Source organism: Lutra lutra, chromosome 3 (genome assembly GCF_902655055.1).
Source record: "Lutra lutra chromosome 3, mLutLut1.2, whole genome shotgun sequence".
Classification (NCBI taxonomy): domain Eukaryota; kingdom Metazoa; phylum Chordata; class Mammalia; order Carnivora; family Mustelidae; genus Lutra; species Lutra lutra.
Genome location: NC_062280.1, coordinates 200,287,717 through 200,310,555, shown reverse-complemented (window position 1 = coordinate 200,310,555; position 22,839 = coordinate 200,287,717). Strand labels below are relative to the sequence as shown.

Below are 22,839 nucleotides of genomic sequence, written 5' to 3'. Positions count from 1 at the left end.
GCCAGGCCAACAGGAGGGGCCAGAGGGCAGCCACCAGGGCTCTGTCCCCGTCAGGCAGAGCCAGCCTGCAGCAGGGGGTCCGTGAGGGAAGCTTCCGGAAGCGGAGCCACAGGTGGGAGGGAGGGACAGTGAGTCGTGTCTGGGCCTCTGTGCGAGGCGAGCATGGTCACCGGCAGGCCCTGGGCACCAGGTGATGGCAGGGACGGAAGCCACTCCTCCCCGGGGTCAGGCAGCGGCAGCCTGACCCGTCTGATGACCCAGCAGCACAGCCGTCCAGGCCGCCCCAGGGCCTCAGCAGCAGGACAGACGTGAGGGCTCCGGAGCACCGTCACAGTAAGACTCTCAGCTGAGGGGGGACAAGCCTGCGTTCGGACCAGAGTCGAGGCTGCTGGGGACAAGCCTGCGTTTCCCAACAGGCGAGGTGCTGCACGCCACAGGGGAGGGGGCAGCGGAGGGCCCAGGGCAGGGCTGGCTGTCGAAGGCTGGGGTGCGGATGGAAGGGGGTGACGGGTCCCAGCACACCAAGCAGGAGGTCAGGGCGCTGCACCTCCTCTGGTCTCCGCGACGCCGTCATTGTGGCCAGACCCCAACACAGAGCCCACGGGCAGCAGCCCACATCCCCCGGCCGTCTCTGGTCACAGCCCCGGCTACTCGAGGCCAGGTTTTGCGGACCCTGGCAGGGACCCCCATGCTCCCACACGGCAGCCGCTTCAGGGTCCAACACGGAACCATGCAGTGCCCAGAGGCCCTAATGCGCCACGGGGATGATCGTGGACACCCACTGACCCACTGACGGTGTCCGTGGCCCTGAGGATGCAGGGTGGCCTGCCGTAGGAAGCTGTGACCGAAGGACTGTGCTTCCAGGGTCAGCAGCAGGGGGTGAAGACGCCGTAAGGACAATGTTCCTGGGAAACGGCGTCAGCCACACCTGCCAGCCTTGTGACAAGCATGCGTACCCCTCCCAGCCCAGCCACGCCTGCCCCTGCCTCCCCACCACCACCAGGCGACGCAGGCATCGGGGGGAGCACGGGCGGCCCCCGATACAGAGACAGCAATCACCAGCCGGGGGCTGAGGCTTCCAGGGCCGTCTTCAGGGGACGCGTTCGGAGCCCGTCCCTGCAGCGTGTGATCAGCCAACAGCCAAGCCGACGGGCTGCTCCAGGCGACCTGTCTGGGGTCTTCTGGGGGTGGAAGAGTCAGACCCCGGCTCCCTTCTGCCGGCCCGGTGGGGGAACCCGGCAACACATGGCGACCCCCGGGCTCCGGCACACCCGCCCTCGGACAGGCTCTCCCTGGGATCTGACAGCGTGCGCAGCGTCACCGTCATGGTGATTGGCCACGACGGTAACGGTGCTGGTAAAGTGCCCAAGAAGGTCAAGTAAAATCTCTCTATGGCTCAGGTAACAGCTGCTGTTCTTAAATATTCCCAGGTTTGTGTTAACAAACACAGTATGTCACGAAGAATCAGAAATGACTGTCACGAAGGATGGGGTCTTATACCCCAGTTCTGCAGAAACAGGAGACGACGGGAGTGGTCTGCGCCAACACCCCGCGCAGCCCAGAAGCGGGCCGTGAGCGGGGAAGCTGGGCTCGCGCCCGGGTCTGCAGACGCGGCTCCCAGGTCTGCCACGGTTTTCTTGATGGGGTTTCTCCATCTGCACTTGCATGCAGCTCCTGCCGAGGACGAAGGCCCCGTGTCCCGGTCACTCTCCTGTGACGACCACGCCCTCCGCTCTGGTCAGGTGCAGCGGGAACCCTCACGTGGACGTACACGTGGCATCCCGACAGCTCAGCCTCCGGGACACAGCTCTGGGCGAGAAGTCACATTCCGTCCTGGGTGAACACAAGGCCCAGCTTCGTCCTGGCATGCAAATCCTGGGACACCGGGAGCATTCGTAAACCCTTTTTGTTTCTGATGTTTTGAATTTTATGATCCTAAGTCAAATCATGCCATAAACTCTGCCCTCTGAGCAGAAGTGGGTGTGAAGGTCACCGTCACAGGGACAACAGCTGGGGGCATGAGGAGAGAGTGGAACCAGCCACTCAGGGACGGTCTGGGATGGTCTGCGGCCGTCACACCCCTGGACACCCCATCTCCAGGCTTTACAACAACAGGGAGTTTCTAATCACACCTGCTCCAAACCCCCACCAAGGCCCGGCTCCTCGGGCAGTGCCGCTGAGTCCAGGGCATGGCAGTCTGGGACGGACAGAGCGGGTCACTCCCTGAACAACATGCCAGCCCCTGATGGCCTTCAGATCACTGCCCCTGACCTCAGAGCCCGGCCTCCAGCTTGACAGCAGCATGAGAAAAACCCCACTGCTTTGGCCGGGATTTGCAAAGCCAGAAGCAGCTGCAGGAAAAGCAACGCGTCCGCCACACATGTGATGTCTCTGCTTCCTTTTTTAACTTTTTTAAGAATTTATTTATGTATCAGAGAGAGAGAGAGAGAGAGAGAACACGCAAGCACATGAACAGGGGGAGGATCAGAGGGAGAAGCAGACTCCCCGCTGAGCAGGGAGCCCAATTCGGGACTCGATCCCAGGACCCTGAGACCATGACCTGAGCTGAAGGCCGTCACCTCCCCAATGGAGCCCCCAGGCACCGCAGGGTAGCAGTTTAACAGGAAACAGGGAGCAAGTTACCAGTCTGTTTGAAAACACTTCCTCATACCTCGGCCTTTTTAAAGGAAACACTTGGTACCAGGTGAAGCCATCGTATTTGGCTACCGATGGTTCCCAGAGGCTGGCGACCCCGTTCCCCAACCTGCCAGGTGAAGGCAGAGAAACCTCAGCAAGACAGAGTGGCCAGATGGGGCGGGTCCAGGGCAAAACCCGGGGGGTCTGGTACCACTCGGACCCCAGCCCCGCTGAACAAAGCAAAGGGCCTGGTGAGCCACACCTGCCAGCAGGGACCAGGAGCGGAGGTCAGAGTCCAAAGATACCGACCATGGACGCGAGAATACACAGGGCAGAACGAAGCCCTTGGAGAAGCTGGTTTTCAAGGTCTTGATAAGATCCCACTCCAGAGGCCCAAGGGTCACATTCAACGTTGGTTCTGTCTTCTCTCCGGGTCGGAAACTCAGATGTGGGGAGGGCCAGGCAGGCAATGAGGCCACGACTCCAGCCTGGGCAGCAGGCTGTCCTCAGCAGACCGGGCTTCCCACGGGGATGCCGGGCCGACACGATGGGAAGGCAGCTCCCACAACTCCCGGGGCAACCACGCACCCGGAAAGCAAACTCACACACGGTTTGTTCTGACCAACACGCGGACTTGAGAGAGACGTTGCCCTTTCAGACTTGATGTCGCTCTGGCAAAGTAGCAGCTAAAGGAATTGGCTTCATAAAAAAAAGAAATAAAACAAAATAAAATAAAAGCTTCCCAGATGGGATGCAAAGCCCTTCCAGATGCTCCCAGAGCCTCCGTAACACAGCAACCCAGGGAGAAAGAGTCCAGACTCCAACTCAGGCGCCCTCATGAAGGCCTGTTGGCTGAGCTGACCGCGTAGACGGGACCTGATACTGGCGTTTACACTGAGCCCGGGCGTTCCGAGTCAGGCCGTGTCCACACACCTGCGCGGGGGGTGGGGGAGGTACCTGGGGCAGGGGACGCCTGCAGAGCAAGTCTTGCTGGCCTGGACTCTGTGGTATGTGGGCAGCTGGCCCTGTGCCCCCCACCCTCTGCCTACACGGTGCCAACAGCACCCCCCCGGGGTGATGACCGGAAAGGCCTCCAGACGGTCCAAGCTTCTGGGAGAGGTCACAACAGAATCACTCCCAGCTGAGAAACCGCCGCACAGAGCCGGACCTGACATCAACCTCAGCACCACCGCGGAGAGGACACAGCGGGGTCGGCTACCCAGGGGAGGGCAGGGCGGCTGCCTTGGATGCTGTCCACTGGGACGAGATGTGGGTGTACCCACTCCCACCAGGGCGGGTCCTTCTGGAGAAACCTCTCCACCTTGGGTCCTGGGGCTGCGTCCCAGAGATCACACTGCAACCCTCTTGCTATAGAGAACTCCATGCTTTCCGGGTGATTCCGCCGGTCAGTGGTGACCGGTCTCAGAGCAGGTGTGACTCACGTACATTGAATCCTAACGTCCACTGTTTTAGTACCTTTCTGTCGCCAGTTCCCTGCAGGTTGTGGCTCGGTCGTCAGAAACGGCCGCCCCATGGCGAGGCACCTGCCCAGCAGGAAGGCTGTCCCCAGAGTGGACGCAGGAGAGCCAGTGTTGCTGTACCCGGGGAGAGTGAGACGGTATAGCCGCTTTGGAGAACAGTTCGGTCACCGCGTAAACCGTGAAACACAAAACAACCCTCAAAGTGACCCCGTGAGCCAGCGGTTCCACTGCCCGGAGGACCGTGACGGCAATGGCAGCCGGCCGGGGTCTGGGGGGCCCACCTGGCCGGAGCCACGAGGATCCAAGGCTGCCACGGCTGTGATAGGGAGCCTCGAGGGGCTGTGTCGGCAGGGCCCGGGGGGCCACCTGCACTTGGGCTGCAGACCCAGATGCTGAGTCACCGGAGGCTTCAGGCTGGGGTTACTTGTGACTCAGCCAAGGTAACAGTGGGTGACGGGTCACCGAGGAAGGTCACCGATGGGCATGCAGGTGAGGGCATCAGCTGCGTCATGATCCTCAGAGGAACAGAGCAGGCTGTTGGCACCATCCGGCGGAGCGTGCCCTCTAAGCAGCCCTGCGTACCAGGCCGCGCCCATGGGTCAGGGCCACATGCTAAGGACCCCCGGATTCAGCAGGATCCTGACAGAGTGGCCCCAAAACACTGCGTGTGGCACTAGCGACTCCAGGGAAAGACAGGTCAGAGCCGCCCAGCCACGCGGGGAGGCCGGTTTCCTGACCCTCCCAATGGGAGTGTGACCGGCCACATCCCCCACTGACTGCCAAAGCCCCCACATGTGCATGGTCATGATGGAACGCAGGCCACAGCATGGGACCTGCCGAGAGCCCTGTCCGCTGCGTCCTCAGCAGAGCCGGGGCTGGAGCACTGCCCTGGGGCCCGTGTGGGGCCGAGTCCACAAGCAAAGGACCCACTTGGCCATCTCTGTCGTGCTTCAGTCAGACGCCCGTTGGTTCAGAAAGCCAAACTTTTGGGCCTTGCCTACAATTTGACGTTTTATACAGGAAGTTGTCCTCAGCTTGTGTTTTGGTTCTGGACTTCTGGAACAAGCGAGACCAAGCGTCGTCAGGACCTGAGTGCTATTCTGACTGCAAACGAGGACAACAGGGCCACGGAGCGTGTGCGCTGCTCCAACAGGGCAGCGCAACGGGTGGTCTTTTAGGGACGCGGTGACAGACCTCGGGCAGCCTCTGGGACAACACATAGGCAGGAGGTGCGGCCCGGACTCCCTTAACCCCTTGCAGGTAAAATAAAGAAGCCACACAGCACGGGCACAAGGATCCGGCAAGGACGCGGGCACACCGGCAGCAGTGGCAGATGCCCAGTGGCGTCCGACAGCTCAGTGCCACGGTGGGGACGCAGCGTCGCAGACGGCTGGGGTCTGACGCAGCATGAACTGCAGATCTGCTCAGGGTACCGCCGCGGCGTGGATCACCAGCGTGCCACACCGTCACAGGGTGCTTCCCGGCCTGTCTCAGGACAGGTACCACCCACGCCCACGCGCAGATCCGAACCTCACAAAAGCCCAGAGATACCATCCACCCGCCGACCAGGGAGCTGAGAAACGGGCCAGGACACGGCCAACGACCTTTGTCCCCATAAATAGGCACGGCCTCACAAAGGACGGGAGGGCCAGCACGGCCCTGGCGTCCATAGCAGCCCCCTTCATGCGCAACACGCTCACCTCAGTGGAGCTCCAAAAGCAGCCCGAAATCTAACACCAGGACAAGAGCTGCCATGTTCAGTGCCCGGTCACAGAAACTTCCCGTCTCTGCTACAACCCTTAAGGTCGGGGATGTCTTGCTCCCGCAGACGAGAGCCCACGCGGGCCACGCTGGAGTTGCAACGCGCGTGGCGTCCCCCAGCACGCGGATGAAAGAAACCCAGTCCCTCGTGTTGAGAGGAGACCGCTCAAAGCCAGGACGGAGTCTGCAGGGTCCCTCGGATGATGGCCCCGTGGCGGCCCCATGGCAGCCCCACTGGGACACGGGGGCCGGAGAGCTGGGGGCCGCCGTTTTCTGTGCTGACCACAGGTAAAGAACGATCTTCCCATTTTTAAATGGTTGGAAAAACTTAAAAAGAACTTTATTACGGGTACTGAGGTCTTACTCTCCTAGGATTGCCACAGGTCATGAATAATTCCTGGGGAAGACGTTGGATTAGGTCCGAGCAGGTCACGCTGGGGTGTCCTGCATGCGGGGGTGGGCGGGGCTGGAGATGCCACCTCCCCAGCCCCGCCCCCCCAGAGGGCCTGCCCATCCCATGGGTTCAGACACCTTAAGGGAAGATTCTGTCCTCGAGCCCTGTGTGGGGCAGAGCACGCGGCCGCCGTCTGGGGTCCTCCAGTTTTGTCCAAGTCAGCTTCACAGTCTAAGACGTTTTCTTCCTGAGACAGTCATGCCCGGCTGGACACCGTGGCCTTAGCAGGAGACACGTCGGGCAGGAAGGCTCTGTTGGGGGGGTGGGGCGGGGGGCATCCTGTACACGGCGGAGGGTAGTGACATCTCGGGCGCTGCCCACAGGACACCAGGAGACCCCCAACTGTGATGACTGGACACCACACGTCCCTTGGGGGGCAAACTGTCCCATGGCAGACCGTGATCTCCACGCTCATCTGGTCAAATCACCCGACTCCCACCCACGTCCCAGAATGTAGGTCACAGATTCCGGCACACAAGGAAACGAGCCCCCACCCGAAAGCAGCCTCCCTCCGGCCCACGCGGGATCCACAGCAGTCCCGGGTGCTCACTGTGCCCCCTCCCCGGGGTCTCTACCCATCCTCCAGCCTCCTGGTTTTCGCTCCGCAAGTAACAGACTCCCCCACGGCCGTCCATACCGCCCCCCACTCCCCACTGCGCAGAGCCGGCCGAGCTGTAGACGCCCTCCACGCTCCTCCGGCGGGCTAGCGCGCGGTCACCGCCTTCCTCCAAGCACAGTCAACCAAGCAAGTTAACTGACGATAACAACTGCTGGTGTTAAATCCCCGCTCCGGCCATCCTCCTCCGACGATCCGTGGCCCCGAAGACACTTTCCACGCCGAACACACGGGTCCCGGGTCCCGGCGCAGCCTGGAGGCAAACACAGCCCCCGTGCTGGCAGCCGTGGCTGGCCTTGCCGTGGCCGGTGCGTGGCCGGAGCACACGTGGCTCGGGCCGCTGGTCCGCCCCGAGGAAATGGCCGACGGCCAGCGCGGGGCCAGCCGCTCCTGGAAACTCCTGATGTCCCCCTGGGACGACCACACCGTCTCCTCAGCACCTGAGCTCGGCAGAGACACTGGTTTGTGTGGTTTGTGTGATGCAAAGTCCATCGCTGGCACTGTCCTCCCGGCTGGTGAGCACAGTCGGGAATTCTGTCTGGTTGACAGGTGACGTTTTCCCATCTAGAAGGACATTAATCTGGCCGGTCTGGACCTCTCTGCCTGCACGTCCTCACGCAGAACCCGGCCGGGCCACGGAGGCCTTCGCGGATGCATAGGACGCTGCGGGGACACAGGGCGTGGGCCCCTCCCACATGCAGGCGGCGAGGCAGGGCCCACCTTCCCCACTTCCCAGAACCCACTCTCCGCTTCCGCTTCCTCCTTCCCGCTTCCGCTTCCTGCTGCCCCGACCGCACAGCCCAGTCTGCAGTAACGCGGTGCGGTCACGCGGGCCCGGCCACAGCCGCTCCTCAGCCCGCGAGCCGCAGGGCTGGTGTCTCCTCACGACCCATGTCTGAGCTCGCGCTTCCCTTCCCCTCCCGACCTGTGCCGTGGACACAGGCCGTCTTCCCCGCGCTATGTGGCCACCGTGGTCCCTGGCTTGCTCCCCTCCCGTGTGAAGGCCCCAGGCAGGGAGGAGCCACAGCCACGCGCGGCAAACCCGTTGGGCGCTCAGGAGCTCCTGTCGAGTGAATGAACCTGTGGACATGAGGGCCCTGTCCACACGCAGACTTGCCCAGTTCTCTCTGTGGCTCCCTGCGGGGGAAGGACCAGCACACGGGGCACCGGCTGGGACACAAACGTCCCAGGAAACCAGCAGCGTCCCCGCCGGCCCCTCACACAAACTCAGAACGGATGGCCTTCCGCCACACGGCTGTGGGGAGCACGAGACAGACAGCCAGCCAAAGCCCCTTCCGAGGGCCGCACACCTGACGACCCTCCACCTGCCACCCACACTGCACGCAGGAGCCCTTGAAGGAGGCCAGGATCCGACACGAGGTTCCCAGGAAAACGCAGTCAAGAAGCAACATGGCGCAGACTTCCCGGGATGTGAGCAGTGGCAGAGTGGAGGGGGAGGGGCCCTTCACGACAGGGGCACCCGGGGCCACGGCAGGGACAGCGTGGCCGCACACGTAGGGACATGTGCACACAGATGTGATGACACAGGAACCTGCCCGCCCCAGCAGGAACTGGGGGCTCCTCCCTGAACAGCCAGCAGCCTCCCCCAGCCTCCCCGTGCCACTGGCTCACGGAGCTGTTAGGGATTCGGGTGCAGATGAACCGCTCTCCATGCGCCCCGGGACAGGACGGCAAAGTAGCAACAACCCCCGCCGGCCGAGGGCAGGGGTAAAGCTGCATGATTGCCAGCGGAGGTCGGCTTCTGCTCCCCGGTGGCGGCGCCCACCCCTCCCTGCTCCGGGCTGAAAGCAGACCTCGGCCTGCTCCGCAGAGGCCCCCAGGCGCACGGACCCGCGGCCGGCACAGTGCACGGCGGTGCAGAGCTGCTCCCGGGGCGCCCGTCGGCCCTGCCTCCTCGGGCCGCGCAGGGAGGGGGCGGAGGCCTCTTCTCCGGTCCCGCCTCACGCAGTGTCCACCCTCCCAGGAGCCCCTTTCCCGACGACCTCGGATCAGACTCCAGCTTCACTGTTTTCCCAGAAGCACGTCTGTCCGTCCCCTTCCCGCGTGGGTTGCGTCTCCCCTGCCCGCCTCATCTGCAGAGCCGGCCCGATCTCGTCAAACTGCGACTCTGGGGAAACGCTCTGGCCTCCGACCAGCGCTGGCTGAGGCCCCGTGAACGCTAGCGCCGGGGCGAAGCTTCTGTCATCACGAGTGCGACAGCGGGAGAAGCCAGGCACGGGCTCCGCAGGGCCCCAGGGCGGGAAGCATCAGAACTTATGGAGCCGGGTTCCCCGCTGGTTCCCGACATTTAGCCCTGCCTCGCTTGTGCTCCTCCGAACGCGGCACAGACTTCAGAGTACACGGTTTACAGCCCCTTCCCCCGGAATCAAACATGGAAGTTTCTACTTCTCTAAGAACACAGGGCACCAGAAACAGCGGGTCTCCTCGCCGACTTGGCCGGGACGCGGGCGGGAGCTGGGGGAGCCACGGAGCCTTCCAGGGGCCGGGGGCCCACGCACCAGCTTCTTCCCAGGGCTTCATGGCCCCGATGCAGCCAGGATGGGGCCCCGGAGGGGGGCAGTGACGCTGCGAGTACCGAGCATGCGGTGTTACAAGCGCACCCGTGTGGCCGCGAGCTCTCTGGGCATGTACACCCAGCTCGCAGGACGTCTCCGTGATGCAAACACCACGACGCCGGATGCCATCTTCGCCTGGTAACACGCCTTTGAAACTCTTCACACCCGCGTACAAGAACTTTTCCGAACGAGCACGTCTGCTACATAACCGTCAGATGAGAAGGGGACAAAGACCCACCTGCGTTCGGGGTTCATGACACACGTTAAATTCACCCCAGCCCTGCCATGCGCTGCCCCTTCCTTGCTGCAGACAATCCTATGTCCTTTTTAAAAGCTTCCGAAGTTGCCGTAAGACGTTCTCTAATGCACTCTCGGAGAAAAGCGTTTCCCTGAAACCCCGCCAGAAACACTAATTTGCTTTGCAGCCTTGGCACGAACAGCCCACATGCTGATGGGGGTGAATCCTTGCCAGTCGGGGTGCAGAGCCCCAGGGGGCGGCCCCGGCGTCTCCTGGTGTCTACAATCTGCGGACGGCCTGCACGATGGCATCTCTGTCACCATCACCCTCCATGCCTGCTGTCCTGCCCGGCCCTCATCAGGGACCCAGGCTGCAAAGTCACCCTTGCTCCCTCAGGGACCCAGTTATCCCCAAGTACACATGGGACCCCCGACTCCGAGCTGAGCATTTTCCCAAACATCTCACAGTCGCCGCGCAACGGTGACCCTGCTTCCCGCTGTCTCCCACCCCCTCCCCACCATTCTGGGCACCCAGTGACCCACGCCAAGTCACCATGACCTAACCCCGCAGCCCACAGTCCCACTCAGGATGCGGACGCAGCAACAGAGCATAATGAACCCAGTGGAAACTAAGGTAAAAGGCTTGAAAACACATTTCCACAAAGACGACGCACACACAACGGACAAGCCCATAAAGAGATGCCCAACGTCACTGACCCATCGGGAAACGCGAGACAAGACCACAGCGACACAGTGCCTCGTGCCCAGTAGGACGGCAGGAGCGGAAGCCAGAAACTAGCAGCGCCGGTGAGGATGCGCAGGAGGCAGGCATCAGCAGGCAGCCGATGGGGCCGCCCCGGAAACGGAACGGACTCGCCATCCGACTCAGCAGGCCCCCTCGGGGCACTCACTGGACAGACCAAAAGCAGGATCTCAAGGAAGGAGCTGTGTCCTGTGCTTAGCGGCATTCTAAGCGAGAGAAGATCTGGAAGCCCAAGCGTGCGTCGGCGGGTGCCTGGATAAGGAAAATGGGGTCGAGCAGAGGGGAGCTCTTCTGCAGGGGAAGGGCCCACCCGCCTTCACCCGGGGCCCGGGGCCATTTCAAGGACCGTGTGTGGCCACAGCTAGCCACAGCCCGCAGCACGGAGAAGCTCACCGTCTTGGCTGAGGAGAGAGCAGTGAACCTACGGGCACAAGGCAAAGGCTCCGCGATCACCGGGGTGTCCGCACAGGGTGGCCGCGGTCCCAAGGGACCGGCAGACATGGCCGCAGCCACGGAGTGTGTGGCTCCAGAGGAAAGACGGTGACGCCACCCCCGACTACTGCCATGTCCCAAGACCTCATTCTGGGCCCAAAGGTCGTGCACCAGCCTGCCGGACGACAGCCGGCCTGTGGCTCCATGACGCAGACGTCCCGGCCTCTGCTGAGCCTGGCGGTCAGCCTCCCCGACCCCAGCACTGCCTCCCCAGCCAAGCAAACCGCCGGCACAGCCCACACACACGGTGACCCGCCACGTGAGGGGAGCCGGCGGCAGGGAGGAAGCCGTATGGTGGCCGTGACCGCGGGCCTCACCGTTGCCACTAAACCTGGCAATTTACCACCCGGCAAACGAGCACAGTGATGGTCTCAAGTCACGTTCCCTGCACTCCGCGTGAAATACTGCAATTTAGGGTGACTTGTTCAGACACAATTTTGCTTGTTTTAAGGAGTTTTCATCGAGACTGTAGCTCAGGCCAAACCTGATTCCACGCAGTGAAGGTCATTTAAGGGGATTTACCAGGACGGACGTGTCCGCAGCAGGAGCACGGAGCTGGACGCTCACGTGGGAAACACGAGGCCTTTGTGGTTCCTGCAGTCGCAGTGCGCGGGGTTTAAGCTCAAGGTGGTTCCGACGCTTTCCGTCACGGAACGGTCGCATCCCTCCGGACGGCAGGATGAAGAAGCGACGTCGTCGGGAAAGTGTGTGGATAAACACGCCACGTTCAGAGGGGAGTCGTGACCTTCCCAGGGTGCGGGCGGCCGGTCTGCAAACGGGTCATCACCTCCATGTCGGAAAACATCTGAGCGGGACTCCCAAATGGGGGCTGAGATGTCCTGTGTGTCGGGGACAGACTTAGCGAAAATCACCCTGGAAACACCATTGGGAGGAAAGTGCAGAGTCAGCCCAGAGACGGCAGCCCTCCAATGGCACCTTCCGGGTCACCCCAAATCCGGTGAGGGGCAGTGTGGCATCCCGCTTCTCCACCGACCTCCTTGCCAGCTACAAACGACGCCACGGACACGCTTCACCCCTGCGGACGTGCGATTCAGAGCAGACGGTGACGCAGATGGCCGTGGTGCACAGCTGCCCAGGGTGATCCTAAACGTGGAACACGGGCTTCACCCATCACTGCCCCGGGGGGACCAGCAGACGCCATGCAGGCGCCCCCCAGCCCCCGCGGGCCCCTGGCTGCAGACCTCGGCAAACCCCACATGGTAACAAACCCTCGGGCACTGAAGCTATACCAGAGGGACAGACGCTGCGACCACAGTGGATAAACCACCACTTACTTTCCCCTTAAACCAAACAAGTCAGGCGAAGCTTGTCTTCAAGGAGTCCTCAGCCGAAGGAGGCCACTGCCTCAAGCTTCCCTGGGCCCCTGGGCGCTGCGAGCCGACTGTGCACGGCGCCGGACGACCTCCCTGCCCCGCGGAGGAAACCAGCCATCACTCCCCAGAGGCAGACGCCCTGCAGCACGCATGGCCTCGCCCGCTGAGCAAGCGGCAGGAGGCAAAGGGCCCCGCACGGTCCCGTTCCCTGAATCCCCAGCAACACCCGCTTCTCGGATGCCCAGCACCGCTGCTCACAATCAGAGTCTCACCCAACGAGCTGCCTTTCCCGAACTTCCAGTAGGCTCTCGAGGGAGGCCCTTTCCCGCCCAACCCCGGATGCGCCAAGCAGAGTCTGAAAAACACAGTCCTGGAGGCCCGAGGCCACGACGACTGCAAGGGTCAAAGTCCAGTAAGTTCTTTGCAGCTTCCCTTCTCTCCTTCCTTCCCTCCTTCCTTCCTTCCTTCCTTCCCGACACGCAGCCACACAGCCACAGTCAGGATGGCCGTGGCCACACGTGGACTAAGCCGCCGGAATGACCAGAGCGAGTCCACTGGGGCATAAGAGGAGGCTATTGTGATGCCCTCAGGAACGGGCCCAGACCATGGGCTTCAGGTAAATTACCACGATATCAGCGTCACTGTGACACATTCGAACACATCTTTAGTTTTTCCTTTTCTCGGCTTCGTTTCTCTGGCATCTGACGTTAGTGAAGTCGTCCCCCGAACGCACCAGCTAGAAGCCTGACTCCGCCCTGCCCACAGCCCGCGCCGGGCTCGCACACCCGGCTGGGGGGTCGTGTCCCCGGCGTCTGTGCCCATCCTGGGGGCTCCAAGGCCAAGCCCACATGACGGCAGCTGATGGCAAACTCCACAGGGGCTGTGTCAACGGCAGAACCAGCTCATCGACCGCAACACCGTCCCCATTGGGAAAGAGCATCCTGGCGGCCGGCGGGGTCCGGCTGTGCACGGGGAACATGCCTGCTGCCCCTCCTCCTGGGAGGAGAGGCAGCAGGGAGTGAGCCTTCAGGGAAAGGGTCCTCTGCACCCTTTCCCCCACTCGGGACCCAGAACAGTCGCTGGGACAAGAGGCACAGGTCCCTGGTGACGTGTTGAAGGCAAGTCGGCCTCCGGGCAGCCTCACATCTGCAGGACCCTGAGCACGACCGGGGGGCGGACGGGGAAAACGTCCCAACAGAGCACAGGGATGCCATAGCCTCTGCTGGAAGCCGCCAGGAAGAAGAATGGGGAGCATCCGAGGACACGGGGACCCTGGGGTTGGGGGTTGGGGGGTGGGGATGCTCCTGGGGCACCCACCACTGTGTGGGAGCTGGTGGGCAAGGGTGTGACAGTCACCTGACTTGCCATGGCTGAGCGCAGAGGGGACAGCAGTCGGCTGGAGAGAACCAGCCTAAAATGCGCACAGGTCCTGGCTGGTGCACCGTTGTGAGCCGCCAGTACCCACCGAGAGGGCACGTGGACACCCATCTCCCATTGGGGGAGGGGCTGGCCTCCTGCCCTCCCCCGGCCAGGCAGGCAGATAGACGACAGGGCGGGGCCCCCAGAGCCACACCTGCAGCAGCACCGGCACGAGGCTCCCCGTCCCTCTCCTCCCCAACCCCCAACCCCCAACCCCCAACTCTGAGAGCTGTGGGAACGCACTGACCACAGACAAAACCCCATTCAACTCCGGGTCGTCCCTTCCTCCCTCGGCTCTCACAGCCCCAAACGTCAGGAAACACAAACTTCACAATGCATCAAGGTCCACCTCTGACAAACGAGATTTCACCCTTGGTCGTGCTCTGTGCGCCACGCTGGACGGGGCGAGGCTGTGACAGGACACGGGGGAGTCCCGAGCATCATGGCAAGTGCCCAGGAAACTGCTCTGTCTCAACAGCCATGCACCAGGCCTCGGAGCGGTGGTGACCAGCAGCCACACCGTGTGACCCACGGGGACCGGGAGACGGTGTGGACGCTGTGACCTGCCGGCTGAGGGACGAGCCCTAGGGAGTGTGCCTGTCTGCTGTGACATGCAGAGTCACCTTGGGCGAGTCTCCCAGGAGGCGTGGCGAGGGCTCATCTTCAGAGGCCCTGCAGAAAGGTCACGGAAAGCCACGGCCGCGCGACACTTGACACGTTTTCATCTCAACCTCAGACGTTTCTGCCGAGGCCCAGAGAGCGGAGGTACTTTTATCTGATCTTGTTCAAGCTGAAACCTACGTGGTGTGACCACACTCCCACTTTCCCCTGATACGAAAGAGAAAGGGCTCATAAAATCCTGAGTGTCATCTTCATGGGGACGGCCACCAGAGCAGCGTCCCCAGCGTGGCTGGCGACCCTTGGGAGGTGCTGAGTCTCACCACAGCTTTGTGGGGTCTTAGTATTACTATGACGCTCTTCTTGACCGGTAAACTGAGACATGTGACAATTTTTAAGTGTATTTGAGCAAAAATCTGGACCCCAGCCTCTACTGCCAGCCACATGGCCAGAGACAAGAGGACGGCCCCCTCTGTGGTTTCAGGCCGCTCGGAGTTAGACGAGGAACGCACAGCAGGCCTGGGTCGGGAGGCCGACCAGCCGCCAGGCCCCTGACCACGTCTTCATGCCCGCAGGGAACCGCGTCGCTGACCGCATCACGTGATGTAAAGGCAATTCCGCATTGCGGCATCTCAACGCTTCTGCTCCAGGAGAAACAGAGCACTGGCGGGACGGGGTGGAAAACACCGCAGCCGCTGGACGCACGTGGAAATCTGCAGTCCTCGTGGCAGGCGGGCGGCTCTGGGGTCCGTCCCCGGGTTCGCGCCAGCCCCACGGCTGCAGACTCGAACCAGTGCGGGTCCCCCCGCCAACCCCAACCCTCGGGTCCTACACCGCAGACCTGAGTTTGTAGAAGGGACCACCCATGCTGCCCACGGCGGAGGTGACGTCCGTCCCGCTCTGAGAAGCCCTCCCTGGATTCTCCCACATGGTGAAGTGGTATTTAGCAAAAAGGTCTAAAGCTACGCGAAGTTAGTGTAAAGTTGAACATAAGCCATGTGCCCCACGGGGAACTTCTGGGGGCACTTTTATCCACTTAAGGTGTGCACCTGTTTTCCCCGACACGTGTCCGGGGAGACCAGCCCTGGGAAGACGGCCCACCCGCAGCGGGAGGGCGTCAGAGCCTCCCTCCAGCTCAGCCAACCCCCAGGGCACCTTCTCAGTGTGGACGCCGGCAAGCAGTGCCCGTGGCAGGCGGGAGATGCCCGTGGGCCTCCTTCCCAAGGTGATTGCGAGGGGAGTCGGCATCTGGGGGGAGCACGCAGTCTGACCCAGGGCAAAGCCAGCTCCCACGCACCTGCCATGGACTCCAAAGCCTCTCATGTCTTTCCCCCCAAGGCAGGGCTCCAAGTCCCCATCATGCCCCCTCTCCTGCACTGGAACCTCCCCCAGGACGCAGCCCGGCCTCCCCGGGGGGCTGGCCTTCTCCCTTGTCCCGGGAACTTTCTAAGCAAGCGCTGCAGGACATGGGTCACGGCCGCCTTTCTGCGCCCCTGCTGTGTTCTCCTCCTGTCCACGAGACGGAGAGCCACACGCGTGTGTTCAATCTTCAGTGGACAGAGGACTTGCCTTTCCAGGCTGCCCACAACTTCTGTCCCAAACCCCATGCACGGGGCTGCAGAAAGGGGCCCACGGCCTGGTTCCAGGAGCCGTGGAAACGGACAATCACGAGTGCCTCTGGGCTCATGCAACGGCGGCTGGCATCCGGGCTTGGACGGGGACCCGGGAGCAGCATGACCCGGCAACGCCGCGAACACAGCGTGGGGAACGCACTCTGGTCACGGCAGACGCCTCACACACACCCGCTGAGGAACTCAGCGCCTCGACCTGACCCTGCCACTATTTACAGCACCAACCAGAGTGACCGTAGGGGTCCCCCATTCAACGCTCTCCCCAAATCCCAGGTTTCCCTTCCACTCAGAGCACGAGTAAAAGGTGCACAAGGCCCACTGACCTCCTGCCCATGGCTGCTGGTCACTCACAGCTCCCGCCCTCTGCCCTCCCCGCTGCCCCGACCTTAGGGCCTTTGCACGCACTATCCCTCACCTGGGCCACCTTCCCTCCCCTCCTCAGGCCTTGCATGCCCGCCAGCAAGGCGAGGTCAGGCCTCACCACTCTGTTTAAAATCCCCCACCACCCCAAAGCCCATCATCCCCTCATTCCTGACCCCACTGGGGGTTTCTCTGTGATACGGACACCCCCATGACTTACTCTGTATCTCAAGGAGCATCCCATTGGAAAGTAACGTGCACACAAGTGACTGTCCCAGGCATGCCGCTCAGCCTGGCCGTGGGCGCCCAGACCCGGCTAGAGAAGCAGGACCCCCCTCCTGCCCGGAGCAGGCCCTCCTGCAACGCCCATCCCGGGATCAGCATCATGACCTCCGGGCCTGGCCTGAACTTCATGAGCGCAGTTGGGTAATGTGTACTTTCTGTCTGGCTTTGTGGCCTTCGTACCGTGTCTGAGTCACGCTGGTCACTCACTCTTCACATCACGTGCACGAACATCCTGCGGTACGTTTTTTTTTTCCGGTGCAGACCGGCTGTTCCCAGGCACACACACGTAGCTCCACTGGCCGTGCCGAGTGTGTCTGGGAGGGCTCCGGCTGTGGGTGTGGATGGCGCGTGCCACAGGGGCTCGCTGGGCCACACGGCCTCGCCCCCGCTCGGCCTCGCCCCCGAGCTGGATCTGTCCCTGGGGTGTTCACTGGCAGGCCTCCCTCCCCTACGTGCACCACGAGGGTACGGACCTTCAAAACGTGTTTTCAGGTGCTCGTCAAGCTCGGCTGCCAGAACCCCCGTGTGCTCCAGCGGATCATAAACGTTACTGTAACGGGCGAGACTCTACCTGAATCTTCATTTAATTTGCGTTGCCACGTGAATGCATTTTGTGCGCCTTAGACAGAATGTTTCCTGTCCGCAGCTCCGCACGGATTTCTTCTTTCTAGTTCCAGGAAGCTCCTTCAGATCCTTTAACGGAAGGACGGGGACAGAGCGGGTGAAGAGCTGTCGCCTCGGACGGCGGCGTGGCCCTCCTCGCTCAGAAGCAGGTAGCACTCCCACCGCTGCCACCCCCGACTCGGAACCGAGGCGCTGAAAACTGGCTCCACCGGCAGCTCAGGGGGAGCCCGTTCTATCGCAGGGACGCTCTGAGACGCTGCCGCGGGGACGGCGGGCCACGGCGTGGGGCCCAGGGGAGGCTGGCCGTCAGCCAAGTGTGGCCATGTTGAAGACGACAAAGTCACGGAAGGAAGCCACACGGAGGAAAGGTACTGAAGTATTTGGTCACATTCCTTACTAACGTCTACTACGTTAGGACGTTTACTTTCCACACAGTAAGTCTGGGTTTGGACATTCCAACAGCGTGAGGCGGGACCCACAGTGACCACGAGGCGACTGACCGGGCACCTGAAACCACTCGGCTCAGATTCCCTGTTCCAGTTTGCAGATCAGAGATGCAGACGGGGCGCCGGGTGGCACAGTTGGTCGGTGTCTGACTCCTGATTTCAGCTGCGGTCATGACCTCAGCGTTGTGAGATCGAGCCCTGCACCGGGATCCATGCTCAGCGGGAAAGCGGCCTGAGGCTCTCGCTCTCTGTGCCTCCCCCCGACACCCCCGCTCCCGTGCACGCACTTTCTCCAAAATAAATTAAAAAAAAAAAAGAAAAAGACTTCTACTTTCATCCTATAGTTCTTGTTACTACAAATTCCTTGAGGAATGTGCTGCGCGCGCAGACAATTCCTCTAGAAACGGGCACACACAACGCCAGGTTGTCTGCACCGACTGATAAACGTTTACAAAAAAAAGGAAAGCGTTCTGTGCAAGGCTCCCTGGTGGGGCCTGGGCCTGGGTCTCGGTGAGAAATGGGGCAGAAGGTTCCAGCCCTTAGCCAGCGCTCCAGCTGCCTGCCCCCTGACTCTCCCCTTCCGCGCGGGGTGCGTGGCCAGCAGACACACACACGGACACGCGGCGCTCGGAAACAGTGTTCTCCTGAACAACCAACGCTTTTGGGAACGTACCGCTGTGTTCGGACACTCGTTTAAAATGACGAAATGTAGGTTTGGGAGAAAACGGGCACCAAGATCCTCACAGCAACGACTGGCAAACATGAGGTCGATGGCGTCAGCACCTGCCACGTAACGGGATCTAAACTGAAGGCGGCCGTGCCCGGAGACAGACACTGGGGCGCTGGTGACGACTTCTCCGCTGAAGGGCTAAGGGCAGAGGAGAGTGGAGCCAACAGGGAGGCCTCAGGCTCCCCCACAGCCACACCCGATTTCCTTTTAACCTATGTTTATTCTCACATTTTTATGCAAAGTTTTCATGTTATTCTACAGTAAAGTGGAATTTATTTTTAAATGTTTTAAATTGCCCAACCCTGAATAAAAACATACACCGGCTGTAAGCCCCCGTAACCGCTGCCCCGTGTGAGCCCCCTCCGTGACCCCTGTGCTCTCCCCTCTGTGCCCGCCCCCGTGATCTCTCCTCTGAGGAACCCCCCGAGAGGCCCCCTCCATGCCCCCACTGTGGGCCCCCTCTGTGACCTGACGCATTCACTCACAACCGCGCGGGGCTTCCCACGCCGGAGCTCAGAAGGCCTGTGGACTCAAGGCTGCACCACATGCGCGGGCCGAGCCCACCCGGCAAGCCCAGGGAGTCGGGACGAAAGCGTGGGCTCCGATCACCGAGCTGGGAAGCAGGACACGTGGTCGGTGACGGAGCAACGGGCCCAGAAAGCCGTGCTGGTCAGACGGGACAGGTGTCCGCATCCCGGAGCGTCCTGGTGACCCCTGACGAAGTGTTCTCCCAATTCCCAAGACAGTCCCCATGTTCTTAAGACGAACCGTGTAAGGGAAGGAAGTCCCTCCGCCACATCCACCCAAACGCTGCTGGTGTGAAAACCTGCGTTGTCCAAACTTCCATTGCTCTGCACAGGGGAGCCCCCCACCTGTCCCCACAAGCCCGGGCAGATCAGCCCCACCCAAGCCTGGCAGATGTTGTCACCCACAGGCCGTCCTCAGACACTCTCCACCATGGAGGCCCCCAGTCCTGGAAGACCGTGGGGGATGCGGGACCCATAAGCCTGTGCTGTGACCCCACACCGTACCTGGCCGGCTGCCTCGTGGACGCTCGGACTTAGAGTGAGAAAGGACCGTCGGTACACTGGGTGTTCACCTACTCCTGGCACAGCCTCAAGGTGTCTCAAATCGAGCGACTTAGGGGATTTTGGAAAGGCCTGGGGCTGGGGCTGGAGCTCTCATGCCATCCCTGGCCTCCGGGGAGGGGAGGGGAGGGGAGGGGAGTGCAGGCAGAGTTGATCGCCACAGCCAGTGACTTCATCAGTCATGCCTCCCCAAGAAAGCCTCCCTAAAACCTGAAGGGCTGGTTTGGGGAACTTCCAGGCTGGAGAAGCGGTGGACATCTGGGGATGGACACGAGCTCAGTAGCTTCTGTGAAAGCTCCATGCCCCTTCCCCGTCCCCACACACCTCTTCCATCCAGCCGTTCCTGACTTGTGGGCCTGTATAACAGGCTGGTGATCCAGTTCCTAAGCTGTCTTCCCGAGCTCTATCAGCCACTGTGGCACTCGAACGGAACCCAAGGTCATGGGGGACAAGTGAGGTGGGGAGGGCCTTGGGGGGCTGAGGTGCAGCCGGGTGACCCAATGCTGCCTCCAGCACAGGGTCGGGGCTGGGCTGAGGTCTCAGGCACCTGCTGGTCTGCAAAATGGCTTGGGTGTGTGAGTGACCCCCCCCACACCCCCAGCAAATTGGGTGCAGAACCTAATCCCCCTTACATCTAATCTACTTTACCCCATCACTCCTTCCTGGCTGCAGGCACAGGGGAAAACCACCTGCACTGTCCTGAGGGCCAGCAAACACCTACTGAGCGTGCCCTGAGTGCAGATGATCCCAGAAGCCCCCTGGGCAACAGAGGCTCTCATAAACACCGCTCGCTAACTCGGGCTGGTCACGAGGGGTTTGCAAGGGCCTGGGTGCGAGATGAAATACCAAGGTCGACTACGTGGGCTGAATGCGGCTCGGGAGGCTGGAAAGGACGGAGCAAAGAGCACCTTCAACATGGACATCCTCTCCTCCCCAGAAGCTTCCACTCGCCCACACCGGTCATTCCAGGCTCACCCTGGCCACAGAGGGGCCGCACGTATGGGAACAACGGGACTCCCTGCACTGGCCGGCTGCCAGCCCCAGCCAGCTACCTGGGCCTGCCCTGGGCTGAAGCAGGGAGGAGTTCACGTTGTCCTGCAGCAACGGCCGGGCCACAGCCCGGTAGGAAGGGGCACTGCCCATCCCCCCAAGACTCGGGGGCTGACCTGGAGCAGGGCGGCGGAAGACACCCAGGGCACAGATGGCCGCAGAAGGTGGCATGGGACAAAGGAAGGCAAACCCTGTTGGAAGCGGAGACAGACTCTGATTCCGGCTCTGGTAGAATCTGTGTGGTTCTGTCCAGGCCGGCGCAGGCTTACAGAAAGCCCTAAGAATTTCCTTCCAGGCCGGAGTCTCTTGTTATTCCTAACGAGCCCCCTCGACCACAGTCCCCTGGTGACTCAGATGCCTTGGGATAGTTTCTAGGGAGGGGCTGACCATGCACGGATTACAAGCTGGAAACCCACCCCACCCTCTGGGGCGAGGGGGGCGCGGTAAGCCAGGGGAGTTTCCAGGTTTCTGGGTGGACAGACGTGTCGAGTGCTGGGAGGGCCACAGCCTGACCGGCAGAGGGCAGGTGGGAAGCTGGCGCCCCTCCCAGTCCTCCCCCGCCCGCCCTGGGGTTGCTTCCTTTTGGCAAGGACTGAGTTGTGTTGTTTTGGCTTTTGTTTTTGTTTTTTTTTTTTTTTGAAAGATATTTTATTTATTTAAGAGAGAGCACACAAGAGCTGGTGGGGGGGCGGGCAGGGAGAAGCAGGGAGCGCAATGCGGGGCTCCATCCCAGGACCCCGGGATCATGACCTGAGCCGAGGGCAGACGCTTAGCGAACGGGCCCCCGGCAGCCCTGAGCTGTGTCCGTCACAGCCAAGCGAGAACTGTAAGGGCTGCGCTTTCAGGGAGTTCTGCGAGTCGTCCTGGGACATGCAGGAACCCCAAATTCAGAGCTGGCATCTATGGGGGTGGTCCTGTGGGCTACCCTGTGGGGCAGGTCTGCACTGAGCGCAAGCGTGAGTACTATCCCCGGCCCTGGTCACCTGCGAGGTCCCTCAGGGTGTCCAGGTCCCAGGTGACGGACGACCCAGCTGTCGTTCTGTCAGCCCACAGCCTCCTTTCCTGCTGTTTCCCCTTCCAGTGCTCGTGAAGGGGTGTTGGGGGTGGGGTCTTCATCGGACCCGATGGACCGTATGAGTGACCAACTGTGGCTGGCAGGGGGGCCTCGTGCACTAGCGGAGGGGGGGGGCCGGGGGAGGGACCTGGGAGCGGCGTCTGACGCACCCGCGCTCAGCTCCACCAGACACAGGACAGCCCCTCGGGTCCGCGAAGAGCCGGTTCCTGGTCCCCACGGCTCTAGCGCTCTGAGCTGGGCAAGTCATGTTAATGGGAAAAGCTTTATTCTCTTTTCTGATTACAAAGACAAAACACGATCTGCATAAAACTTTTAGCACAAGACAGAGACACAAAGACGAAAATACCAACAACCCATCATTATGACTTTTGGAGATAATCACTGGCTAACACTTCCGTGCATTTTTTCCAGGTTTTCTTCTGGGCATCAATGCACATGCACCCAAACAGAGGCCCAACGAGTCACACACGGTCTGTGGCGGTCTGTTGTTTCACTTTTCATTAAGGTAAATTTATTCAATTCAAATTATTGGCTTTTATCCCAAGATCATATTCTTTGTATGCTATTGGTATTAAAATATTTTCCATGCAACAATGGTAATTTTTCAAGGGCCTTATGACAAAAAAAATTTTTTTCACCCGACAGAGCACGGACATCACATCAGTAAACCTCCGCCAACACCACGGCCTGCAAGGACCTCAGGGTCCCCTGACAAGGCTGCTCTGGGCACGGAGTCCTGCGGTCCTTCCAGGAAGATGGCACACAAGCCTGCGGACAGTGCAACCGCCGGTGGGCCCCTGGACTGGCACTTTCCAGGTTCCTTCCTGCGGACGGAACGCCTCACCGTACAGTGTCTGAAGTGAAGGGGACTACTGCCCCCCGGCTAACCGACCTTCCGTTTCAACGGTGCTTCAAAACAAAGGAATAAACAGGAAAAGGACATAAAACAATACAAGGTGATCTTTTCGCATTTATTTGCTTTTTTATCGCCTCTGAAACCGTTTACAGCCTAAGGCCGGCGATCATAAGACAGCCCGACTCTTCTGCCGTCAGTGACGTTCAAGGACAGCGTGCACACTCCCGGACAGACACTGTTTTCTGTTACAACTCATGCCAGGGTGTTAAGCCTTCCAGTCCCTTAATATTTCATCCTAAAAGAGCA

The 22,839-nt window shown here is 61.3% G+C and overlaps 1 protein-coding gene and 1 long non-coding RNA gene across 10 annotated transcripts in view; one reads left to right on the top strand and one right to left on the bottom strand.

Moving 5' to 3' along the window:
- ATP11A (ATPase phospholipid transporting 11A) overlaps window positions 1-22,839 on the bottom strand; it is a 114,153-nt gene that overhangs the window by 72,416 nt on the left and 18,898 nt on the right. The window lies entirely within an intron of this gene.
- Window positions 21,311-22,631, top strand: LOC125094852 (uncharacterized). The gene is made up of 3 exons (XR_007125722.1): window positions 21,311-21,558; window positions 22,089-22,182; window positions 22,323-22,631. It is a non-coding gene; the product is annotated as an uncharacterized LOC125094852 (long non-coding RNA).